Source organism: Rhinatrema bivittatum, chromosome 17, assembly GCF_901001135.1.
Source record: "Rhinatrema bivittatum chromosome 17, aRhiBiv1.1, whole genome shotgun sequence".
Classification (NCBI taxonomy): domain Eukaryota; kingdom Metazoa; phylum Chordata; class Amphibia; order Gymnophiona; family Rhinatrematidae; genus Rhinatrema; species Rhinatrema bivittatum.
Window position 1 is genome coordinate 14,126,362 of NC_042631.1, and position 25,764 is coordinate 14,152,125.

Here is a 25,764-nt window from a genome sequence, read left to right on the forward strand (position 1 = left end):
CAGCCTCCTGCAGTCACCAGGCCCAATAACCCTGGGACCGGTGGGCTGGAAGGCAGGGAGCCCCCCTGGCTGACCCCCAGACCAGGAAGAGGGTCCTGGCCTGAAAAAGAAAACCCTGGCAAGCCATGGCAAGGCGCTTTGCTTTCTCAGCGCGGGGTAGAGCTTCCTGCAGCATGGCTTGCAGAAATTAACCATTTATGTTCCTTACCATAGGCAAAATTCTCAGAGAAACCTAATGTCAAACATGAAACAGCTGCCAGCCTTGTTTGGTCTGAGTCTGGATAATTTCTCTCCCTTCTTATTATTTCTTTTATTCCTCTTTTATATTTTTTTGGTTCTCATTCCCTTCCTCTTCCCCCACCCGCTCAATGCACTCTCCCACTTTTCTCTTTCCCTCCCAAACATCCTTCCTTTCTTCTCTCACTTTTCTCCTCTTCCTGCATTTACATTCCACGCAACTTCCATCCTTCCTCTCCTCACCAGCCTCCACCTATCTTCCCTCTTCTTCCAACCAGGGTCTTCCTTCTGCTACCACGTGTCTTCTCCTCCCCCCCCCCCCCCCCCAGTCCTGTCTGTCTCCTGTTTCCCATCCCTTGCTTCTTAGCACTACCCTCTCTCCCTTTTGCCGTCACCACCATTCCTCCCAAAAACTGCCTGCTGGACACTTTATCAAGGCTTAGACAAGACCAACCTGCACGTGAAACTGGCTCATGCACCTTATTTGTTAGGCAGAATGCAAAACTGTGGAAGTTTCCATAGATGTGGCAGCATTTCATTTGTCTACAGAGTTAATGGAGCAATTAACCTTTTGATTCATACATGGGTAATTGGATAAACATCTTTGTTCTTCTGTAATTTGACAATCACATTCAATACAATTCTTTTTGCACTGCGTGGACGCTCAGAGACCTGACTTAACAAGCAACTCAATATTCATTCCTGTGGAACCATCTCGTTGTGCTTCCAAATAAACTGAAATTATCTTTAGAGTCAGTTGATACAAAGCCATTACCAGCTTGACTAATATGTTCTTGATCTGAACCTATATAAAAAAAAACAAACCAACCCCAAAACATTTTAAGAAAGACGGGGTAATGTTGCTCCTTCCTCTGGTCTGTAAACAATTAGTATAAAACGCATGCTTTACTTGTTACATTTGCAAATATTGGAAGGTAATTTTGCAGTTTCGTTTAGGTATTCCACAGCTCATCTTGCAAACGTAATTCATATTGGAAATGCAAACCCCCTTTTCTTTTTTTTTATTGTTTTCACAGCCAGTATGTATATAAATATTTAAACAGAATCAAGCCGTGACAGATGTGATCACTAATAAGGGGCATTATTTTTTTTTTTTGTATGTGGGGGTTTTACTGGAGGATGCATGCAAGCAGCACCGGCGGAGCCGACGGGTTTATCTCCACTGCCTTCTGCCCGGAGATGCTGTGCTGCTCTCTGACTCTCAGAGGGTTAAGGATGGCGCATTACACCTTGTTGCTATGTGCAGCAAAAAAAAAAAAATAATTAAAAACCCCAAGCAGATGGCACCCCCTCCCGAAAGGTGAAACATGGTACGAGCCAGAACGCAAATGCTGACGTCCGTCCTCTCCCCAGAGAATCGGTGATGTTTTTTTGTACGATCAATGTAATATTCCGCAGCTAAATTTAGGCTCTCTGTGCGTCCTATGAAAATGGCACCTTACTTTGACTAATTAGCAATAAAAATTGTGGTTGGCTACAAGTTTAATTATTTAATCTCCAAGGTTATGATTAAATTAAAACTCCTTGCCTGAAGGTGGAAGGGGAAAGGAATAGATGTGCGCTGATATTTCTGTTAGCAGGGGGATGCGGTTTCTCTCCTGCTCGGAGGCTAAAGCCGGTTCTGATGTCTCTGAACCTGACATTAAGCCCAGAGGAGAGAGACAGGACGGGGAGAGCAACCTGCGCGCCTCCAGCTGTCTCTCAGGGCTCCCCCAACTTCGGGAATCGGGAGCCTCGGTGCAGATTTAGCAAAAAAAAAAAAAAAGAGACATTATTTATGAGAAACACTGTCCGACTAGCAGTAAATAAGCTCTAACGCTATCTTATTACATATTAATCCAGCACAGATAATCTCACACACTTCTCAGTCTGACAAGGAGGGAGTCTCAGGGAAGCCAGACCATGTGCACTAGGATTGGAGACTTTTAGGAGCAATGTGGTAAGAGCAGCTGGAAATTGAGGCTAAAGCTGGTTTTTGGAGTAAGGGGGAGGAGGACGCGCAGTGATGCAGCCTCTTCCACTTGAGTGTGCGTTGTAAGGTTCCACACAACAGGTTTTCGGTTTCTTTTACTGAAATCTTCTACCTGAGAGGGATGGGGCTCGCTCTTCTCTAGACTCTGTAATTGCGATTCTTGGAGCTGACCCAGGACACTGGCGGCGGTGCCCTCAAAGCAGCTACAAGGGTTAAGCTGGGAATAGAAAGAATCAAAAAACCCACCCTGGCCTTGGCTTCCCGCGAGCCGAGTGGCTGGAGTGGGGCTCGGTGACAGGTTAGAGGCGTGCGAGGGACTAATCAGGCCCCCAGACCTCGGGGACGGGCAGAAGGTGCTGCTTCCTTACAATGTTGCATTGTTGCTAAGCAACTCGACGAGGAGGCTGCGATAAAGAAGCTTCGAAAACCACAATAGGGCAGATAGTAAATCCATTTCTGAAAGAGGTTCAGAGCTCGCTGAGGTTGTGAGATCATTGTATTTGGGGGGGGGGGGGGGGGGGGGAGAGAAGGAATTGGTTTCCTACATTTTTCATTTTCTCTTCCCTCCCAACTCCCTTTTTTTTTTTTCCTTTTTATCTAGCTCAGCTATTGCATGCAACAGCGGGTCCTTTGGGCTGGAGCCCCGGAGCACGGGGGTCCCCTCTGGACCCTGGTACACATGCACCCCCAGCCTAAGCGTTTACAGTACATGTCCCCGTCCAACAAAAGACTGGGAATCCCCCTCCCCCGGGCTCCAAATGCCGCCTTTGCACCACGCATAGTTCTAGCTGGCCCAAACTCTGATCCCATTACAAATGTGTGGTCCTGCCGCTGACGCATTGGGCCAGCCCCGTGAAAGAATTTTCTGTGCGCGCTGAACCTCGGCAATCAGGTGCATTCATGAAATATTTATTAAAAGTATCCCTGCTGCAACCAGATTGCATGAGTAATTACTAAGCTTGCAAAACCTCTGAAGTCACTTGCTTCGTGAACAATACAGTAAAAACCAATGGACCTATAGCATTAACACTGATATACAAAGCATGTTAATGTGCGCTCCTTACATGCGTGTTATAATTACCAATAGTTCCCAGTGCTAAAGGCAACAAGAATGCAAAAGCCCCCATTTAAACAAAGAGATATTTAAATTAACTCATTACATATTAATGCTGGATATACTATCCAGGTTTAATGGTTAAAAGGAATCATGCACAGTAACACACAGGAATGTAGTTAACTTTACCAGCCTTAGAAGTCCGTGGTCTAAATCGAACTTTTGTGCCCCGAATATCCTCACTTCACCCCACCCCTCTACTTCAGTGAAATAAGGGCCTCTGGGCTGACTTGATTCCCCACTTCTCCTGCCACTCTCCATCCTAACCGATCTTACTCTCAAAAGTCTTCATGGGTGGGAAGGATTCAGTTTTTCTCCTGCTTGCCATAGCACAAACATCTAAATGCTATCGCTGATAGGGATGTGCGTTTGTTTTTGTTTTTATTACAAATGCCAAAAATGCAACACATCAGGCTGTTTTTTTGGTTTCTTCTGAAAGGACCAAACTGAAAATAGCCTCCTACAAAAATACAAAACATTTTTCAGGTATTTTCGTATTTGTGGCATTAGAAAATAAAACGCGGGCATTCAGCGACCCTGATTGGACCTTCCTGGCCCAAATCTTTTTTAAATTTTAAGTCTGCATGCAAGTTACCAGGCAAAGATGATCCGGTAAAGAGTCCCAGAAGTTAGGGCTGGCCACAGAGAACGCCCCGTCCTGTGTCTCAGCAAGGGCAAATCCAAAAGCCCCCATTGAGATGATCTAAGAGTTTGTGCAAGATTGTAAATTTGCAGAACTGCATTATTCCATGGAAGAGTGTTAGCTATGAATCATCATAGCTAACTTGTGTAGGATTCTCTACTCCACTGGGAGCCAGTGAAGATCTCACAAAATCAGTGAGATATGAGCTCTCATACTCAGACGTAATTAGAACTTAGCAGCAGAGTTCTGAAACATCTGTAGTGCCTTTAGCACATTGCCTAGTATCCCAATATAGACTATGTTGTAGTAATCCAAGATGAAAAACACCAATGCCTAGAGCACAGTTCAAAAATCTGAGAAAATCAGTAAAGGCTTTAACTTTGTAGTTTGCTTGTAGTGCCTATTAGCATTATCATAGGTCTTTTCAAGATTAGATGTCCAAAAAAACAGTAGATGACCTGACGCTGACTCAGTGTTTCAAAGTCCAAAAACTCTGCCGTTTCTGAAACGTTGCTGGCTGGGTAACCGGTCTGTGCCATGGCTCTTCTTATTCAAGGTTGCTGTGAGGAATATGGAAGCCGTGTTGTATTCTGGGAGTCCAATATCTGTGTCCTAAATAGTGGGGCAGGGCCCCGTGTTGAGAATCACTAGAATCTTCTGACCCACTTGATGAATCATCTGAATGAGAAAAGTGGCATCTGCCTGGAGGATGGCTCCGAAAGAACGTCAATTCAGTGCCATGCATTTCTACGGCTGTAGATCAAAATGGTGCTGGCCTCATGGGAGGAAGGCACTGTAGTGACATCACTTTGGCGTGCCTTCCAGTTGGAGGCTCTGTTTCTAAAATGCTGGAACCCGGGCAGGAGCAACTGAGTTTTGCTCCTGCCCATTTACTACAGGATATGGGAAGGGGGGTAAATGGGGTCTGGGAGAGGAGAAGCTTTCTTTACAGAAGAGGCTGGCCCCAGTTTCGGCACTAGCTCTGGCCTAGGTTTCGGCAGTATGTTTTGTCCTAGGAAAGCCCATCCAGGGCCAACAAAGGCCTGTCATTATTTTTTTTGTCATTTCTTTTTCCTGTGGAATTTTTTTTCTTGTTTAATGTTTTTTGTTTAGCGTATGAACCAAACCCCAAAATACATTAAACGAACTGAACAGAAATGAAAAAGCAAGTCCAAAATGAAACGAATGAACTGAACCAAACATTTTGGTGCTGCATATCTGTAATTACTGATGCTCTGACCCGCACCGCCTGTACATGCACATCTAATATTGCCCGTCACATAAGACCTGCATGTCTAATACCATTTATAAAGAGAAATGTTCAGAAGCAGATGAACTTGCCCCACTCGCTGAGTAGCAATGGAATGAGTTGTGTATATATATTGTCAAACAGTTGGGCTCTACGAAGGAAGCAAATCTACCTCTCCCTGCATCTGCTCATGTGTATTTTTCGTTTACCGAGCACTGTTTGAGTTGCAGAGTGTGCACCGAGTCAAAATGTTATTGTTTCAGTTTAAAACAAAAGCACATGCCTATCTGTTAATTTGAGCATAAAGCTCTCATGTCATAGAGAGCTTGTAAGGTTGGTAGGCAAACTAGAGGGAGCTCTCTGTCAAGCTCTCGTATATTGCTTGCTGTGTGCATCTTATACATGAGCTCAGAAATCTGCAGCTTAATTGTGTTTTGCATTCTATATGAAAACAAGGCCTTGGAATGCTTTCTTTCCAAAGATGACAGTGAGTTTCTCCATGCCGATGTTTGCTTTCCCCTGTGATTTGTACTTGTCTTTCATCACTCTCTTGTCTGGTTCATGTTTGGTGGATGCCTGGAATGCCCCCCTGGTAGAGTTGAGGACAAGAGCAGTAAACTAATTCAAAAGGGAATGGGATAAACATTGTGGATCCCTAGAGGCCAGAAGTTGGAAATGAAGAAAAGGTGAATGGGAAAAACCTGTACGGTGTGGCAATTACTACCCTTAACGAGGGCATGGGGGGCAACCAGCATGAAGTGGTAATTACTACCATAAATAACTTGCTGGGCAGAATGGATGGACTATTTGGTCTTTATCTGCCATAATTACTATATTATGTTACCATGCGGGGTAGATATTCAATCATTACTTAAATGGAATATCTGGCTATACCACTTAGCCTGATAAAAGACTTATCCAACTAAATAGTTAGTGGGCAGAACTGAGCAGCACTACTTATCCGGTTAACTGAGCCAGATAAGTAGCAATACTGAGCCTTATATGGTTAAGTTAACTGTATACGTTAGATGTAGCCCATACCAGGTGTAAAGTTAACTGCATAAGCTTATCCGGCTAACTTTAATACTTATCCATTGTCATGCCGCCAAATATCACGTGTAAGTTAACGGAATAACTCTTATCCAGCTAACTTACATATGTTAATATTGGCCCCTTTGTTACTATCTTTACATTTGTATGTATTTTAAATTGCTTTTCCATAATGCATTTTTTCCTATGATCTAGTACAAATAATTTTATTTCTTGACGTAAGTATGTTTTAATGAATCAAGGGTAAAATCTGTACAGCCCTATCATTTCCAGACTTTGTGCTGCATCTCTCTTAACACAGGAACGATAAAGCAGCAGCATCCTAGGATCAAGCTACCTCCCTCTCGTTTTAATCTCCACATCCTCTTGTTTAACTTTAAACCCGTGCATGATCTCAAAAGCAGAATCTTAAAGTTTATAATTTGTATTACAAAAGAACAGTTTGGGGGGAAAAAAAAAAAGCAGTTAAGTTTGCTGCAATGCAGTCAAAAAAGAAGCCAGAAATATTACATGGTAAAGGGATGCTTTCCTCCAGCTTGCTTGTCTAATGAATAATATTATATTTCTTACATCGCGGTTTATTAAGATGCGGGGGGGAGGGGGGTGGGGGAGGAAATCCCAACAAGAACAAGGACTTAGAGTGGTTAATTGCTTCTTCTCTCACCCTTGCATTCGCCACTAACCACATATGGATCGACCATGCAGTGCAGGCCTCACAGGACATTTGTCAGCCCAAAACATAAATTAGGCGAGCACGCAAATAAAAACCCGCTGCCTTGGGGGGAGGACAGAATCAGTTATTACTTTGGCACTGCAGGCAGACACAGAGTGTGAAGCCAGTAAGAAATCAGGCAAGGTCCTGACGTCAGTCACTCCTGGTTTGCAGCAATTGTGGTCAATCTGAGTAATGTTCAACTGCAGATCATCGATTACAGAGCAGGGGAGTTTCCTGCCGTGCTCCTGTGGCCCTATTACTGTAAACAGTTTTTTTTTTAATTCTCATCACTTTTGTTCCTATGGTAAATGGATGCTTTATTTACACTTAGCCCCCATCCTCACCCAATACATCCGTGAAATACAAAATTAATGAATACATTTTTCAAACAGAAGAGCAGAGAATTCTTGCTTTCTGATAGCACCAGGGCTATTTATTTTTTTAAAAAAAACCATACATGCAAATACCTTCCAATGTCTGCCTCAGTTATTGGGTTAGAAGGATATGTAGTTAGCATAATAATCATGCATCACCCTACAGTATATACAGTAAGGACTGAATAATCCAATTTTGTATTTATCCTGGCTCCATCCCTGAGTATGCAGATTTCTTAAGCAAGAAATATTTTTACAACAAACTCTTTTGCAACTTTTTTTTCCACCCAGAAAAACTTATTCTCAGTCCTCAGAGATTCTCCCTAATAGCTTTTCTCCCGTGGTGAGACACTTCCTTATATAAATATTTTGGAACCATTGGTTTTGTCCCTTTAACAAATCATTTTGAGAAATTAAAGGTGAATTTTAAAAGTCCTGCGCATGCATTAATTAGGGGATGGGCTCATGCATGCCGAGAGGATTTTAAAAGCCGGCTGGATGCGCGCGTGTCTCCTGCAGCATGGTGCATGGGCATGGCCTGGGCATCGGCGTTTTGGGGCATGAACCAGAGATGTGCATGTAAATACAAGGTCCCCTGCTGTGTAACTTTACTTCTGCTATGGATGAGGCATAAGTTACAAAATAAAGAAAACTTGGCAGATCTGCAGGGTTTTAAGGGTCGGGGATAACTGGAGGGAGTGAAGGCTATTAAACTAGGGGGGGGGGGGGGTTTGGAGGACCTATCCCTTAACTGGGCGAACTGGGGATAAACTGTTTTAACTGGGAATGGCATCAGTCCCCTTTGAAATCCCCCGACTCACACGATGGAAGCAGGATTTGCACGCAGATGCGTGCGCCCACTTAAAGTTCGGCGCACCTATGTTATAAAATTCGGCGTGCCAGGTTCTTAAGGCCCGGATTGGCCACGGTTGGAAACAGGATGCTGGGCTTGATGGACCCTTGGGTCTGACCCAGTATGGCAACTTCTTATGCTATAAAATGGCCGCATCCCTGGGCGCAGGCCGACGCACACACGCGCCCGCCCATCTGTCTGAAAGTTACTATCCCTTAGTGTAAAGTTCCTCTTCCATAACCATTTACACAGCTTCTGCGGAGAGAACGTGATCTGCCCTCTAAAATCTGCTTCGTGTACTTCCATTTGAGTCAAACTGTAACTAAAAGCACCGTGTGTTTCCAGCGGTTCGGGCAAGCCCACACATCAAAAACCCTTTAAGTGTTTTCTTTTTTTGAATACTTTTGGAACCTGAAGGACAATAATTCAGCGAGATGACAAAGCATGACCGTCTCCTGTTCCTCACCGCTTCCCCACCATACTGAAGTAAACAAACTGCTTTTTAAAAGCGCAGGAGAGTTTCCAAGGCATTAGTCAGAACTAGAGATGGGTGTGAATTTTTTTTTTTCCAGAACTCTAAGCCATTTTCAGTGTCTAAGGATGATGATCTGGAAGCAATCCATAGCGGGAGAATTGCTGGAATTTGGATCAGCAAAACACCGTAGGGCTCATCGTGCCAATGTTATTAACAAGAAAATCCTGTTATTTTAAAAGGCAAACCTTTAACTAATGTGCTTCTTTTGCCCAAATTAATTAAACAATGAAATGGATTTCCCTCCTTTCCCTAACTTGCAAATGGTCTCCCTTTTATGGAGGAGCCCATTTAAATTGGCGTTAGATTTTTTTTTTTCTCAGATGACCCATCAGTCTGGGCAGTTTGCTGCTGGAACTTGAATGGTTTTGCTCAGAAAAGCCGAGCTGTGTCCAGTTAGAAGGCATAACAGGTGATCGATTTGAAATATCTATGCAGATGGGACAATACAATGAAGAAAGGCAGTAGGACTTTTTTTTTTTGGATCAAACCTGGGTAATGATGGATCCAACTGGATGAAAATGAATAGAAATGCATGGTCTCATATCATCTGGTGCTCATGTAAAGAGAGTGGTAGAGCATGTGCTTCACATCATGGACATTACACGTGTATTGTCTGATGCTATAATATCTGCTTCATCTTAAGGAGTAACTGTTTTAGGAGTCGTGAATGTTGAAGGCAATTTTTTTTTAACTGATGAGATTATTAATACATTCTGAAATTCGAGATATACCCTTCCCCCCTGTTTCTTGCATGCTGTATTCAATTTAACCATGTGTGAAATAAAAGACAAGCAAATTTCATTTTCTCTGATGAGGTGTTAGCATTAGAAATAGGAGTTCTCCCCCTTGGGAGTCACTCACCTCACATGGAGCAAGAATCCACTGTTCCTGATCTGTTCGCAGAGGACCGCTGTCTGTACAGCCAAGCGAGAAATCTAATTACTCTCACAGAAGGGAGCAGAAGTAGAGGTTAAAAAGGAAAGGTTGTTATTAGCTGAACATGCAGTGCTAATCCTACGCCAACAGCTGGTAAGCCTTAATAAAAATATCAATAAATTAATCAGGGATGGCAAATGCTTCACTCTGGCAAGCATGTGTCCATAGGATCCTTAGTTACAGCTGTGTAGTCTTATTTCTGAAAAAGGAACAGATATGTACATCTATAGAGAGAGAGAGAGAGAGAGAAAGAGAATTTTATGAAGCTGAACTCCCCGCATGGTTTCCCTTCTGAAAATCCTGGGGCTAGGAGGATGATTTTACCCTGCACGTTTTTGCAGATTTCATACTTAAGCATCACAAGATGCAAACAATACACAGGGATTACGAAATGAAATCCCCGTGGGAACGTGAATGGTCCCATGACACTCAACTTTTCCCCAGATTGTGGGGGCATCAACTTTCAAAAGGGTTTTTCCCCACTCTTAAACCAGAAATCCCATTGAAAATTACTTCCGAAATCAAGAGCGTACATTCATGCATGTGTTTGTAGATTTGTGACTGATTAAATTCTATCCTGATCATGTAATAAATTAGATATTTTTTTTTTTAATAATGCATGCTTCCAGTGTTTCAGCTAGTGGTTTCACATTTTTCTTCTTAAAATTTAAAAAAATGAGGGTTGTTTTATAATTGAGCATGTTTGGGTAAAGTCTACATGCACCTTTTGTGTGACAACTTTACCCCGAATTTTTAAAGCAAAGTTTTGCACGTAAGTTTACTTTGAAAGTATGCGGGTAGCTGACCTGGTACGCACATTGATTAATATAAATAAAATATTTCAAAACAGCATAAACATCAAATAATACCCAATAATTCAAATACGGATTTAAAAATCTCATGCTTTCCATAGCTGGGGTCATCTGATGTCCAGTAACCCTAAGATTTTAAAAAGAACTGCCATACTGGGTCAGACTATGGGTCCATCAAGTCCACTATTCTGTTTCCAACAGTGGCCAAACCAAGTCACACGTACCTGGCCTACCACATCTTCCAGGCTCACTGTGATTTGGTTCAGTTCATCTGAATCATCACCTTTAAAAACCATCTCCAGAACGGGTATCTCCCCAACATCTTCTTCGGTAAACACTGAAGCACAGAAATTGTTAATCTTTCCATGATGGCCTTATCTTTCCTAAGTGCCCCTTTAACCCCTCAATCATCTAACAGTCAGCCTCCTCACAGGCTTTCTGCTTCGGATATATTTTTAAAAGGTTTTATTGTGAGTTTTTTTTCTCTATGGCCAATTTGTTTTCAAATTCTCTCAGCCTGTCTTATCAATGTCTTACATTTAACTTGCCAGTGCTTTATCCTATTTTCTTCTGATGGATCCTTCTTCCAATTTTCATGGCTTGGGGGAGAGTGGTTGCACAAATTTTATCCTCTTACACACACACACACACACACACACACACACACACACACACACACACACACACACACACTTATACAAGTTCTTTCTCTCATATATTCCCCCTCTCATACACATGTCTATGCTCTTATACACACTCCCTCTCTCTCACATACACAGACTCTCCCTCACACACATAAGCACAATTAATCTCATCTATATACATTATTTTAAGGCATACTGCCCCACTTCCTGACCCCACTAATTATTATGGTTGCAGGGGCCATCCCTTCTCTTCAGTCACTAGCAGGATGGGATCCACCAGTAGCCTGGGCCATCTCTGCTCCCCTTCAGCCACTGGTGGGATGGTATCCACCAGAGGCCCAAGCTGTCTCTCCTGATCTTTGCCTGCTGGTGAACAAACTCTACTAGAGGGCCTGGACCATCTTGGCTCCACTTTGGCCAGGTCCATTTCCCCTTTCCCTTTGGTTGTTGGAGGATGGGTTCTGTTGTGGCCCTCTCTTCTAAAAAAAACCCAAAAAACCCCACAGTGCTAACATGTCCTCTGCTGGTTCCCAGAAAATGGGAACTCAGCTGGAAGACTTTTTAGAAGATAGGACCATGAGTGGAGGTTCACTGATCCACTAACATCAACCTTCAGGAATGCCAAGGTCCTCTGATTCTTTAGTTATCACTGGACATATGGCTCCAAAGGGATAAACATTCTGGTCCAGCCATGGTTAAAGGAACAGCTGTTGTGTGCATTTCCTCCTTGACTTCTGAGTGTGAGGACCTTGAGAAAGCTGGTGAAACATTGTTTTGCAAGTCATTCTGATGAGTGCAGATTAGTCAAGTTGCCCTTGGCATGCAGATCTTGTGAGACTGCAGGTTGGTTCTCTGATACACTTCCTAGGGGATCAAGGTATCCTAAATTAGGGTCCGATTCTCAAGGAAGATCCAGCTCCATTTATCTTACATCCTGGTTCTTGAAAGGTCATGATTGCGTATTAAGGGATATTTCCGCCATTTACCCTGATGAAGGCCCATAAGAATGCTATTTCATTTTCTTATGTTTGAGTCTAGCATCTGTCTGAAGCATACTACAGTGTATAACATCTGTCTGAAGCATACTACAGTGTATAACTGTGGTGATAAGATACTTCCAACATTATGGCTTTCTTTCAGAGAGGTTTGCATTCAGGTTTGATCCCAAATGTCTCTGCAGTTTCAAGTGGCTGCTATTTCCTGTTATAAAGATACAGTTTAAGGAATTTCATTGTTTTTTTTCACCAAGATTTTTACTCATTTTCCTCCAAGGGGTGTAACAATCTTTGACCTCCTTTTAGGTCCTTGGTTCCTCAGTGGGACCATAATTTAGTTCATAGAGCTTTAATGGGCTCACCGTAATAGAGCTTTTCTGTAGGTTTTATCACTGAAAATTTTCTGGTGGCCATTTGTTCAGCTAGAGACATTTCTGAATTGCAAGCCTAGTCTTGCAGAAATTGTTTTCTGGTCTTCTCATTGTTTTCAGTGTCTCATAGACCAGTCCTTTTTACTTAAACTGGTTTCTGTGTTCCACTTAAATCAGATACTACTAGTGTTCACGCGAAGGGTGTGTCATGGTAAAGAGAGGATGCTCTGGACATTGGATATCTGTTGGGTTCTTCTTAGCTATTAAGCAGTCTCTAATCCTTTCAGAAGTCTGACCAATTGTTTTTTTGTAAACTATATGTTTATTCAATTTTAACAAAAACAGCATATTAATATATGTTAAAGAAGTTAGGTTACAGAGATATTCAGTAAATACATTATTGAATAATAAACAGAAATTATAATATCTCTAATAATCCTCTTTTAAACTGACAACCAGAATAAAACGGAAAATGTCATAATGCCTCTGTATCGCTCCATGGTGAGACCGTACCTTGAATACTGTGTACAATTCTGGTCGCCGCATCTCAAAAAAGATATAATTGCGATGGAGAAGGTACAGAGAAGGGCAACCAAAATGATGAAGGGGAATGGAACAGCTCCCCTATGAGGAAAGACTAAAGAGGTTAGGACTTTTCAGCTTGGAGAAGAGACGACTGAGGGGGGATATGATAGAGGTGTTTAAAATCATGAGAGGTCTAGAATGGGTAGATGTGAATCGGTTATTTATACTTTCAGATAATAGAAAGACTAGGGGGCACTCCATGAAGTTATCATGTGGCACATTTAAAACTAATCGGAGAAAGTTCTTTTTTACTCAACGCACAATTAAACTCTGGAATTTGTTGTCAGAGGATGTGGTTAGTGCAGTTAGTGTAGCTGTGTTTAAAAAAGGATTGGATAAGTTCTTGCAGAAGAAGTCCATTACCTGCTATTAATTAAGTTGACTTAGGGGTCCATTTTAAAAAACAGCGCACGTGCGCATACTTTTCTTCGCGCACCAGGTGCAAACAAAAGTAGGCTGGATTTTATAAGATACACATGTAGCCGTGCGTATCTTATAAAATCCGGGGTCGGCGCGTGCAAGGGGGTGCACATTTGTGCACCTTGTGCGCACGCCGAGCCCTGCACGCACTGCCCATTCCCTCCACCCCCTTGCACCTTCACCTCTCTTCCCCTACCTAACCCCCCCCCCCCCCCCCCCCGGCCCTATCTAACCACCCCCTTACCATTATTGTAAAAGTTATGCAGGCATAACTCTCGTGCGGCTGTTCCGTAGGCCTCGGCCGCGCCCCCAGAATGCCCCCAAGCCGGCACCATGCCCCCGACACGCCCCCGGAACGCCCCGAACGTCACACCGCCCACCCGACATGCCCCCCTAGCGAAGCCCCGGGACTTATGTGCATCCCGGGGCTTGTGCGCGCCGCCGAGCCTATGCAAAATAGGCTCGGCATGCGCAGGGGTGTTTTAAAAGGGTTACGCCAGTACCTTATGCGCGTAACCCTTTTAAAATCTACCCCTTAGAAAATAGCCACTGCTATTACTAGCAACGGTAACATGGAATAGACTTAGTTTTTGGGTACTTGCCAGGTTCTTATGGCCTGGATTGGCCACTGTTGGAAACAGGATGCTGGGCTTGATGGACCCTTGGTCTGACCCAGTATGGCAATTTCTTATGTTCTTATGTTCTTGTGGAGGGAATCAGAAATATCAAGACAGATAAACAATGAAATAAAAAAAATAAAGAAAAGGAACATTCCCAGAGGCATACAAATGAATCTAGAAAATTACATGACAAATCCTAGGTGGAAGCATTAACAACACCAACTGCAAGTTTTACATGAAGAAACTATCAGCTGTGAAGGGTCAAAAAAATTGTAACGTTCATTTTCAAATTTCACAAGTCACTTACAAGGAAAACAAGCAAAAAAAAAAAATGAACATGAATTTTACACACATACTGCTTCATCTGCAGGAATTGCTTACTTCTAGCCTGGGTTTCAAAAGATATGTCGGGAAAAAAACCTCATTTTTGGACCCAAAAACAAACATTCCTTATTTCTAAAGAAAAGGCACTCTAAGACAAAAAATACCAGCAAGGTGGCTCTATAGGACACCTCTTCTTGCGAGTTTTCTAAATAGGCAGACAATTCCAGTATCTATATTCAGCTGCTCTTGCTCAGCTTCAACGTGCAAATACATTTTTTCTGAGGAATATAATGGATCTTATTTAGAGGTGGTTTTGCATGTGGAGAAAACTTCAAAACCTCCAGCATATATCTCTTGAACAGTTCTCTTGGCCCAATCTAAGAGGTCCAGGGGAGGTTCAAAATTCTCAAATTCAAAAGCCACATTCTGTTTTCCATAAATTCCAGCCTAAATTGTAACTTAAGATTGTCTATTTGTAGACTCTTATTGTTAGACTGGACCATCATTAACCTTCCTTCACAGACAATCTTCTCAGAGAAAACCTTAATGGATTGCTCCACTCTTTCAATATAATCTTTATTGTCTCTCATGAAAGACTTGATACTTTCAAGTCTTTTGAATATACCGCAGAGATATTCATAGTGCAAATAGCATTCCAGATGGATTCAAGAGAGATCTCACCTCTTGCCCCATGGAGGCCTATCTCAGGTCCGGCGGTTGGGAGTGGAAAGCTAGGCAAAGGCACTCCCAGGGATGTTTCTGCCTCTGGCACCATAGAAACATCTCCTGATGTCTCCCGCAACTTCTCCAGCAGATGAGGCGGCCACTTGTTGGCCTCTGCATATCTAGGCACTGAATAGTTTTCCAACCCCTACACAGTCCCTGCCACTTTCAGGTTGGCCATGTTGATGGGGAGTCCAGCTCTGGGAGAAACCAATAGTTCAGGCATGGGGGTATATTTCACTGCTCTGGGCTGAGGGAAATCTTGGCCTCAGATCAGGAAGAAGCTTCCTTCCCCACCCTGGTAATGAGGCACGCCTGGGAGTGGAAGAATGAAACTCTGAGGTAACAAAATGCAAAATAGACTACTGAGTAAAGGTGATGGGTAGTTGAGTTGACGGAGGGGGGGGGGGGGGTGCACTCCATAATTCCTCTTCTTGCCCATAGCAAAAATGGCTGCCAGCAAGAGCTCAGAGTTTCAACGACTTGCCTCTAAGGATGCCATCTTGATCCCACTTCCCTCAACAGATTGTTTTAATTGCAGGGCTTTGTAAGGGTGACGCAGCTCCTAAAGCCTTTCTTTGGTTTAAAAGAAAGAAAAGAAACATTTCTTTCTGTATTGTTTCAAACACAAAAGAGCTTGCTCCATTGGTGCATTCATGTTTGAAGATGAAAGTGCATCCCTACTTTTTTTCATCCTTGTTATTCTGGAGAATACACTCGTATACTAGTACCTAATAAGGATTTTGCATATAACATCAACAGATCTCATGACTTATTAAGACTGCAGACGATGAAGGAAAGCACTTTTGTATCCTTTTCATCTATGAATGCTTCATTTGCTTGCTAAACAGGCTCCAGAAAGCCACATTCAATATGGCCGAATGTTCTTGACCCAACAAACTACAATTCCAAACTACTACTACTTTGCTGATAAACTCACAATCCTCTTTGCTAACACTGAGGTATGAAAGGAAAGGAGACACTAAAATTTCAAGCTCAACAAGGGCATGGGATCAGTAAGGAGCAAGGGATAACAAGTTTGTGAGTTGGATATACAACTGGAAATTGCAGAGAATCACCGCAGTTGCATTATAAGTTCATTTTAAAAATAGTGTTGCCCCGTGCGCAACACTCAAGGTGAAAAACATTTTATAAGTGAGGAAAACTCATAGGTGAATTTCTAGGAGAACCTTTTCCTTCTGCAGTGGTAAACCTGACTTTTTATTATCCATGTCTCAGTAGTGTAGACTGAAGTTTCTTGCTTTCATAAATCTAGTTAAAATAATGACTTGGATTAGTGTAATCAACTCCGTGACAACAGTTTTAATAGAGAAAGTACATAGGTGTGAAGTGACGGCTTGCGAGGGAAAAGGTCACTGGAGAGATAAAATATCATCATCATAGTTCAGAATAATGCGAGCGAGCACTCCAAGAATAGCAACTGGTGCAGTGATTTCAATCAAAGATTTAGGAGCCTGGCATTAAGCAGGGCACTTTATCCCAGGAAGGTGTAGAGATGGTCAGATTTTGATAATGGAAGCGCGAAAGTGAAAAATGCAATTCCATGCTAATTAATTACTAAGGAATGTCTTAATCTAGAATCATAATTCAGCTCATAGATTCCTTTCAGAATGACAGAGCTGGGAAGCCGTTGACTTGCATCCAAACCTCCCTTTGAATTACACACGTTGCTGAAATTCGCTTGCATAGCTGAATACTCTGATGATGGATGGACAGTGCTATGGTACCAGTGAAGCCCACATTTAGGATGCTTCTTTAACGTTATTTTTCTTGGCGTATACTTTTAAATGATGAATTAGAAAGCAATTTCCTTTTAACATCTTTCTATTTTTTACTTTGTAAATAACATTTCATTGTTTTTGCCTGGCAAATACTGGGCTGTACACACCATTGAATGGTAATAATAAAAAAAACCGTTATGATGCCATGCTTTTAATTAAATTGTGATCTATTTATTTAGTCTGAAAATACAACTGTTTGAATACTTTTAAAATGTGGTTGGGATTTTACTGCAGTGAAGTAATTGTATCTTTCTCTTTTCTTTTAATTGCTTTTTATTTTCAAAAGTACATATGTCAATACTAGCAGAGAGAGGCCATGCCTGCCCCTATCTCCTATTCCAGCCTATCCTTACCCTTCCCTCTTCCCCCTCAGCCCCATCAGCCCCATCCTCATCACTCGTTCCACCTCTTCACAACCCGTTATCATCACGCCCTTGCCCAGCCTGCCCCCATACATTTTCTCTATTTATTTATTTACTTTATTTAAACTGTTTTATAACTTGCACAATAAAATGTACTTGGCGAGTCATAATACATACAACATACATAACAATCACATAAATTAAAACAAACATCATAAGACTAAGAATAAAACTTATGCAATAAGCATAAAAACCAAAATCAAAACCACAAATTATAACACAAGATAAAAGAAAATACATAAACAATACAGAAAAAAAAATTAAAAACATAAAAATAGCCCTCTCTCTACTTCAGCCTGTCCTCATCATTATCCTTGTCTCCCCCTCCCCCGACAGCCCAGCCCCATCACTTGTTCTAGCGCATCACCCAATAAACTAGTCCCAACACTCTCTCGTCACTCAAGCCCTGTTGTTCCATGATTTCTCTAACCTCCTTCCATCTGCAATTTAATAACAGACTGCTGGAGGCTTCACCCAAGCTATGCCACTTTTCTGAGATTCTTTTATTTTTACAGTCCATAACTAAAGATCTCCTATATGTATGCCCTTAATTCCATCTAGAAGTACCCTAGAAAGCATGACATTTGTGAATTATATAATTAGATATATTGGATGAGAGTGAAAATATGAAGTGCTGGGTCTACCTCAAGGTTATATCATCTCAACATCCATTTTCTATAGGAACATTTGCATTACTGTTCATCAAGGGGTAGATTTTACAAAGTTACGCACATGCGTACATTTGTTTGCGCACCAGGCACAAACAAAAGTATGCGGGATTTTAATAGATATGCGTATAGCCGCGCGTATCTATTAAAATCCGGGGTCAGCGCATGCAAGGCTGCCCAAAATCGGCAGCCTGCGCATGCCGAGCCACGCAGCCTGCCTCCGTTCCCGCCAAGGCCGCTCAAAAATCGGAGCGGCCTCGGAGGGAACTTTCCTTCCGCCTTCCATCCACCTCCCCCCACCTTCCCCTCCCTTCTCATACCTAACACCCCCCCCCCCCCCCCCCGAGCCCTATCTAAACTCTCCCCCCTACCTTTATTCCAGAAGTTACGGCTGCTCGAAGCAGGCGTAACTCGCGCGTGCCGGCTGCGTGATTCCCCGGCCCGGGAGCTGTTTCGGGGGCCTCAGCCATGCCCCCAAAATGCCCCCGGGCCGGAACCATGCCCGCGGCCCCACGCCCAAATGATGCGCTGCCGCAACACGCCTCCCGACATGCCCCCCCCCCCAGGAAAGCCCCGGGAATTACGCGCGTCCTGGGACTTGCGCACACTACCGAGCCTACTCAGCATAGGCTTGGCGCGCACAGGGGGAACTTCAGGCAGGTTTTCAGGGGGTATGCACGTATCTTACGCGCATGCCCCTTTGAAAATCTGGCCCCAAGTGTTAGCATGTTCTTGCAATTGATTTATTTAATTTTCAAATCCTAGTGATGTCTATTCATTTGAAACAACAAGGTACATTATAATGACATTTCTTCTGTGTCGGTGGGTGTCCAGCCGCCCTAGGCGGTGATGTCATCACGTGATCTCTTTCTCTCCTCACACATGACAAACCATCCCAGCTCCTCAAAGAAATACATACCCAAAAACGTAAAATGCCCTCAGTTCTGACCCTCACCCGTGCCACATCTCATCTCCTTCATCCTTTCAGAAGTGGGTGGGGCTACTCTGCTGCCCCTCCCACTTCTGGCATCCTAGGCCACCGCCTACCCAGCCTAAAGCATCTGCTGGCACTGCATTTTGTCTTTGTCTCAATTGCTTTTGAATGGAAATAAAAGAACAATAAATAAAATGTTGCACAGTTTCATTCTTTTCATTTTTAAAATTTTGCTACTGCAACCGATGAATGGAAAAGACCTCTCAGGCCTGTCCCACTGTTTGTCCCCCAACTCCCAAACCCGCTTGCCACATTAGAGTTGGCGGAGGTGCACGCTTAGTAATGGCGCTGGCATCAGGCTGCCAGTGTCAGCTCTGCCAGGGGCAGGAGCAACCGGGGATTGATCCTGGACCGGGAAGAAAAAGAAATGAAAGAAATAATGCGTGTTTAAAAAAAAAAAAAAGGTTGCATTCATTTTTCCCTGAAACAAACCTGCACACGAATCTGCAGGTGCAAATGCGTGCGGGGGGAGGGGTTTGCTGGCAGAATCTCTAAAGGGAAAGCATGTACCGAATATCCCTCGGAAAGTCGGTGTAGTCTGTGGGTAAAATCCTGCTGAAGCGATTTTTTTTTTTTTCATACGCTGCCCGTCTCGTGCACGGGTAAATTTCGGTGTGCGGTGCCACTACACGTGCGGCTTCACCCACAGGGAGAGAAGGCCTTCCCGGGGGGAAGGGGGGGGGCAGGGGTGCCCTGCGAAGTTGCTCGCACTTGCATTGCTTGCCAAGAAATGTGCGGTTTGATTTTTTTTTTTTTTCCCCTTGGAAAAATTCCTCGCACCACTCAGCAGGGGTCATCGTGTGCGGGGGTAGTTTTCCTGGGGTATCTTTCAAAGGGGAACATAAGCAGAAAACCTTCACTTTTTTTTCCCTTTGAAAATCGGGGCCCAGCCTGTGGGTATAAAGTTCTCGCTGACTGCCCTGCTCTGGGGCAGTAGAACATTACCCCCAGGATGGAAAGTCAGTGCCTGTAGCTTTGTTTTCTTTCCTCGTCTTTCTTACGCTCTCACCTTTCTTTCATCTGCTTATGACTTACTTATCTGCATTTTCTCATGCAACTGTATCGCTGTCACCCTACACTTGAAAGAGCACAGGAGGATCAGTTCACGGGAGAACTGACCTGACCGAGACCCGGGTCATGAGGCCAGGGATTGGAAGTTGAGGATTTCGTCCCTTTTTCTCTTCACTCGTGCCCCTTGGATTCAGCACCGAGCAGGCGTGTCGAAATTTGAGAGATACATTTTTGTTTCAGATAATACATTTAAGAAAACAGATCCTCTGTGCTTTTGTTTTGGAAACTATCCCATTGCAAAAAAAAAAAAAAAAGCAAGAGGCAAGTGACTGTGGCTACAGGAAAATAAACTGCCAGCTCCCTTTGTTTGTCTCAGGTGCATGTGTAGATTATTTTGAGGTTCCAGTGCTGGCCACTTATCTAAATCTCGATCCAGTGGATCACAGGAACCGGAGCTGGCTAGCAGCTGCTCTTCATTACTGTGTCTGCAAGTACTAATTATTCATGGGTTGGTTGGAATCAAAAAGCCACTCTGGCAATTTAGGAGATTCTGCCTTGAAAGCCTTAGGCTCTGACAGTGTGCATTTCAGACCTGTGAATTGGAAAGCACACATCTTATTTAGTGCTAATGACATTACTCACCACCCAGATGCATATAACATTACCGCAAACTCAGTGCCACCGGCAAAGTTGTACTGTTACTGTATCTTTCAAACTTTTAATTGCTGGTCTCCTATCCACAATTAGTAATAGACAGTTTCCCATCTCTTGGTAAATTATTAAAGAAGGTATGTTATAGTTTTAAGTGTACAGAATAGAAGATACATTGAATATACACATTTCTTTGTTGCCTACTCCAGAATTTAATTTTAATTTCTGCTATTATATTCTGCCTTTACAGCCAGAGGCTAGACAAGACAGATTGCCAAAGAGCATAAAAACACACATAGTTAAAACAAAAATGAAAAAAAATCAATACAAAATGCATAATCAGGCATACAAAAAGTGCACATGACAAAAATAAAGAATTTTATAAACCAAAAATATGCATCACAAAACATGTATTTACTTTATAAATTTTAATACCTCGCCTGTCATGAATATCAAAGTGGCTTACATAAATGTAATTAGCAAATCAATAATCATCCACCCCATCAACCACATTCTCCTCGAATACGACCCATAGCAGCTGGCAGAGAATCAGGGAAACCAAGGTTGAAATCCCTCTGCCACTCTTTGTGACCTTGGGCAAGTCACTTTACCCTCCATTGCCTCAGGTACAAATTTAGATTGTGAGCCCTCTGGGGACAGGGAGATACTTACTGTACCTCCTACATACATATCCATCCCAATCCCCCTAAATACAATAAAATAATATCAACACAGACCCCAACCACGCTAAGAACAGGCCACTGATGATGCTCAATGAGGACCAAAATTGTATTTATTTATTTAAATGCACTTACTACCCGCCCTTCCTCATTCAGAGTAGATACAAAATGAAACATATACAGACAATAGAGAGGAAGAAAAGGCAAAGCAAATCGTGGGGTGGGGGGAAAGACAAGCAGCAAGGAAGTGGGATCAGAAGTGCCAGTGGGTCATAGGAGAGGGGAATAGAAGACTAGATAGTTTCCCCTGCAGGGGGACAAGTTGAGGGTAGTGTGTTGTCATCTTGGTTCAGGAATGTTCTCTTGAAGAGGAAAGTTTCTAGGGCTTTCTTGAAGAAAGTTCTTTCTCGAAGACATCTTATTGTCTTTGGTAGGCTGTACCATAGGAGTGATCCAGCGGAGAATAAAGTGCGTCCTCTGGTTTCCATGAGGTGTGTGAGCTTTCAGATGGGGGTGTGGATTCTTAGTGTTGAGGAGAGCCAAGGGAAGTTTAAGTTATGGATCGAGGACTGGTTGATCATAGCCAGCTTATATTGTATTCAGAAGGAGATAGGGAACCAGTGAAGAGATTTTAGAATAGGAGAGATGTGGTCTCGCATGTGAGTGCTGGTAAGGAGTCTTGCTGTGGAGTTTTGTATCATCTGTAGTGGACAGGTAGCATATAGAGGAAAGCCTTTCAGGAGAGAGTTGCAGTAATCTATCCCTTAGAATAGCATGGATGAAGGGCAGATCTGAAATCTGAATATTTGAAGAGAGGTTTAAGATGGCATAGCAAATGCAATTGGTGATATTTCTTATATGGTTACACATAGAGAGAGAGGGGTCAATAGTGACTCCCAGGTTCCATACACTTTGGGCAATGGGGATGAGAATCAAAAGTGATATGGTTGGGAGTATTGTCAACTGGATGGCGTGATAAAACGATGATTTCTGTTTTAAATGTGTTGAGCACTAATTTATTGCTATGTATCCATTTTTGGATCGTTGTAAGGCAGTTGCTGAGGAAAGATTCAGTCAGGGCCCATGTTTCCTTGAGAGGGAAAAAGAATTGAATATCATCTGCATAGACTTCATAGTGCACTCTAAGATCCTCAAGGGTACAGCATAATGGAGTTAGGTACAGATTAAAGAGTGCAGAAGAGAAAGCAGATCCTTGGGGCACTCCAGAGCTCAGTGGTGTCAATGGGGAGGTAGAGGAGTCAATTTGGACTTCCTGTGTTCTGTTGCTAAGCTATGACAAGAACCATTCCAGCACTGTACCAGTTATTCTGAAGGTACGTAGGCTAGAGAGTAGGATGGAGTGATTAACAGTGTCAAATGCAGCGGAGATGTTGAGTAGTCAGAGGAGGAACGAGGAGCCGACAATTTTAAAGTATTATCCACTATGATGCCTAAATCTTTTTCCTGGGTGGTAGCTCCTAATATGGAACTTAACATCGTGTAACTATAGCAAGGGTTATTTTTCCCTATGTGCATCACCTTGCACTTGTCCACATTAAATTTCATCTGCCATTTGGATGCCCAATCTTCCAGTCTTGCAAGGTCCTCCTGCAATGTATCACAGTCTGCTTGTGATTTAACTACTCTGAATAATTTTGTATCATCCGCAAGTTTGATAACCTCACTCGTCGTATTCCTTTCCAGATCATTTATATATATATATATATATATATATATATATATATATATATATATATATATATATATATATATATATATATATATTGAAAAGCACCGATCCAAGTACAGATCCCTGAGGCACTCCACTGTTTACCCCTTTCAACTGAGAAAACTGACCATTTAGTCCTACTCTCTGTTTCCTGTCTTTTAACCAGTTTCTAATCCATGAAAGGACATCGCCTCCTATCCCATGTCTCTTTAGTTTTCGTAGAAGCCTCTCATGAGGGACTTTGTCAAACGCCTTCACTCCCCCCAGTTTACCAAGACCTCTCACGCAGTCTGTATTTGCCTATAAAGAATTCTATGCTCACTTTCTCCTGATAATTAGCAGGAGTAATTATGCGCAGGTAACAGCTGTACGTATCTTGTGGTCTGAGGTTTTAAAATATCGCCTTACACACATAAAAGTTGGTCCTTCCTGGAATGGCCCAGGCCTGGCCCTAGCCCTCCTGCTCTTTCCATGAGCAGATTTATTCGCACACCATTACTTGCGCGGGTTTGTTTGAGGTTTATAAAATAGCACTTACTTTATCATGCACTATTTGCATGCTCATTTATATGCACGCAACTCCTTTAAAGTTCACCTTTAAAGGGTTAAAGGTGTTTTTTTTCAGGGGAAATTGAAAGAAATGTCTGTGCAGAAGTGAAAAGGAAAGGTTGGACATGTGCGTCAGACCTATCGACAGATAGAATGAGAGGAACAGAAGCAGACACCCAGTGACTAGAAAACAAGCAGGTTGCATCAAAGTATTTTTAGAGACTAATTTCTACCCAGCTGTGTCATCTATGAATGGGAGAAGTTTCAGAAAGTTACCTAGAAGCTGCTTAATTTGTGCAAACTGAAATCTAATGTAATTGAATTTACAGCTTAGATACTCCTCTCAATCCTATTATGGGGTTTGGGGTTTTTTGACCTGGTAGTTTCCTCTTACCTTCTTTCAGGCCTGCAGCTCACTCAGCAACAGGGCTGGGGTCTACTACCATGAGCCCTCTTTTTTTTTTTTTTTTTTTTTTTTACTACCACCCGGGGATCGTTCCCCCTAGTTGATATCTCCTGCCAGCATCATAGCGACAGTCCTCAGCAGGGGAGAGCCAAGCAGGCCCCAGAATCCGGCTACTAGGGGTTCAGCATGGCACAATCACTGGCTCCAACCCTGGGGGACTGTGAACACTGCCCTCTGCGGCCTCCCAGCCCTGGCCAACCCGGGCAGCAGAAGACCCGAGCTGCCAGCCTGGCCCAAATATTGCTCTTTCTTAATAAAAGGATGACGGAGTTAAATGTATACAGTATATCACAACTGGAATTGCTTCATTTACAATTTAATTCTTTATAACTCTTCATGTCAGTTAATTATCCTCCCACGATGAGATTGTTCATGAAGTTTTGCTTTTATAGTATATTTAGAACTGCATATACCAAATATCTATACTGATAGCTTTGTAAATAGCTTAAGGTCCTGCATGATACACCATGCTGGAATGATAAATTGAGGCCTGCACAAGAGACAGGTAGTTATCTTAGGCAGCTTCAGTTCTACAGGGAAAAGCCTCAGCAGCGTTCACTCCTTCATTGTTTACAGTTTCTGATCGTACTCAATCCCGTACGTGAGAAGCCCTTCGGGCTTGTTTGTCACACACAAGCTTACATCCTTGGAAAGACGCAATTCTCGGCTTCTTAGTGGTATAAACTGCTTGTTTCCGTGACATTTTCCGGGGATATCATAGCTCAGGGACGGCAATGTATGAGAAGAGAAGCACGAGAACGCCCCCAACCTGATGTCAAAACTAAAGGGAGCCAAGCAGTTTCCAGCAGCTCCTGAAAGTGTCTCAAATCTGCCAGAAAATTAAAAAAAAAAAAAGCTGAAAAACTGTAGAACGACGTAAAGAAACTGTGATAATAAAAAATAAAAACAAAAGATGCACGCTTTCTCTTCTCTCAGACATCTCGCTCAGAAAATTCTCCCACGTAACATCTGTCATTCTGATTGACAGCTGCTTTGACCAATAAGGTTCTTACATTATTGGATGCCTAGATATGGGGGCGGGGGAGCACTGAATTTCAAAACAAGATCTGACCTGCGTGAGGGGAAATCTGGCGCACGCATATTATAAAATCGGAGGGCACGCAAGGGGGGTGTACTTTTGCAAAGTCCAGGCGGCAACGCAATCGGAACTTCCCCAGTTCCCTAACTGGGGAAGTTCCGACCTTCCTTCCCCTTCCCCTCTCCTCCCCACCCCCTAAACCTAACCTACCTCTATTTTTATTTTATTACTTGCTGCTCCTCTGGAGCAGGAGTAATTTATGCATGCCAGCTGGCTGCCCGCGCAAGCTTCCCTGGGGCAGCGGCTAATGGCTAATGCTCTAGGCAGGCGTTAATTTCTGAGTGCAAAACTGTGCATTTTAGATGTACATTTGTTTTTTGCATTTCAGGTGATTCCCTAATTGCCTCATCAACATGCATTTGCACGTCCAACTGCGGGTTACACAGTGCGCTCTGCTGTATTGCATCAGCCCCTTGGAGCCTCACTAGACAGTATTTTATCTTTTCGCCACATATCAAAATGATAGTCAGACCGGGTTTTTTCAAACTATGTGTTCTAGC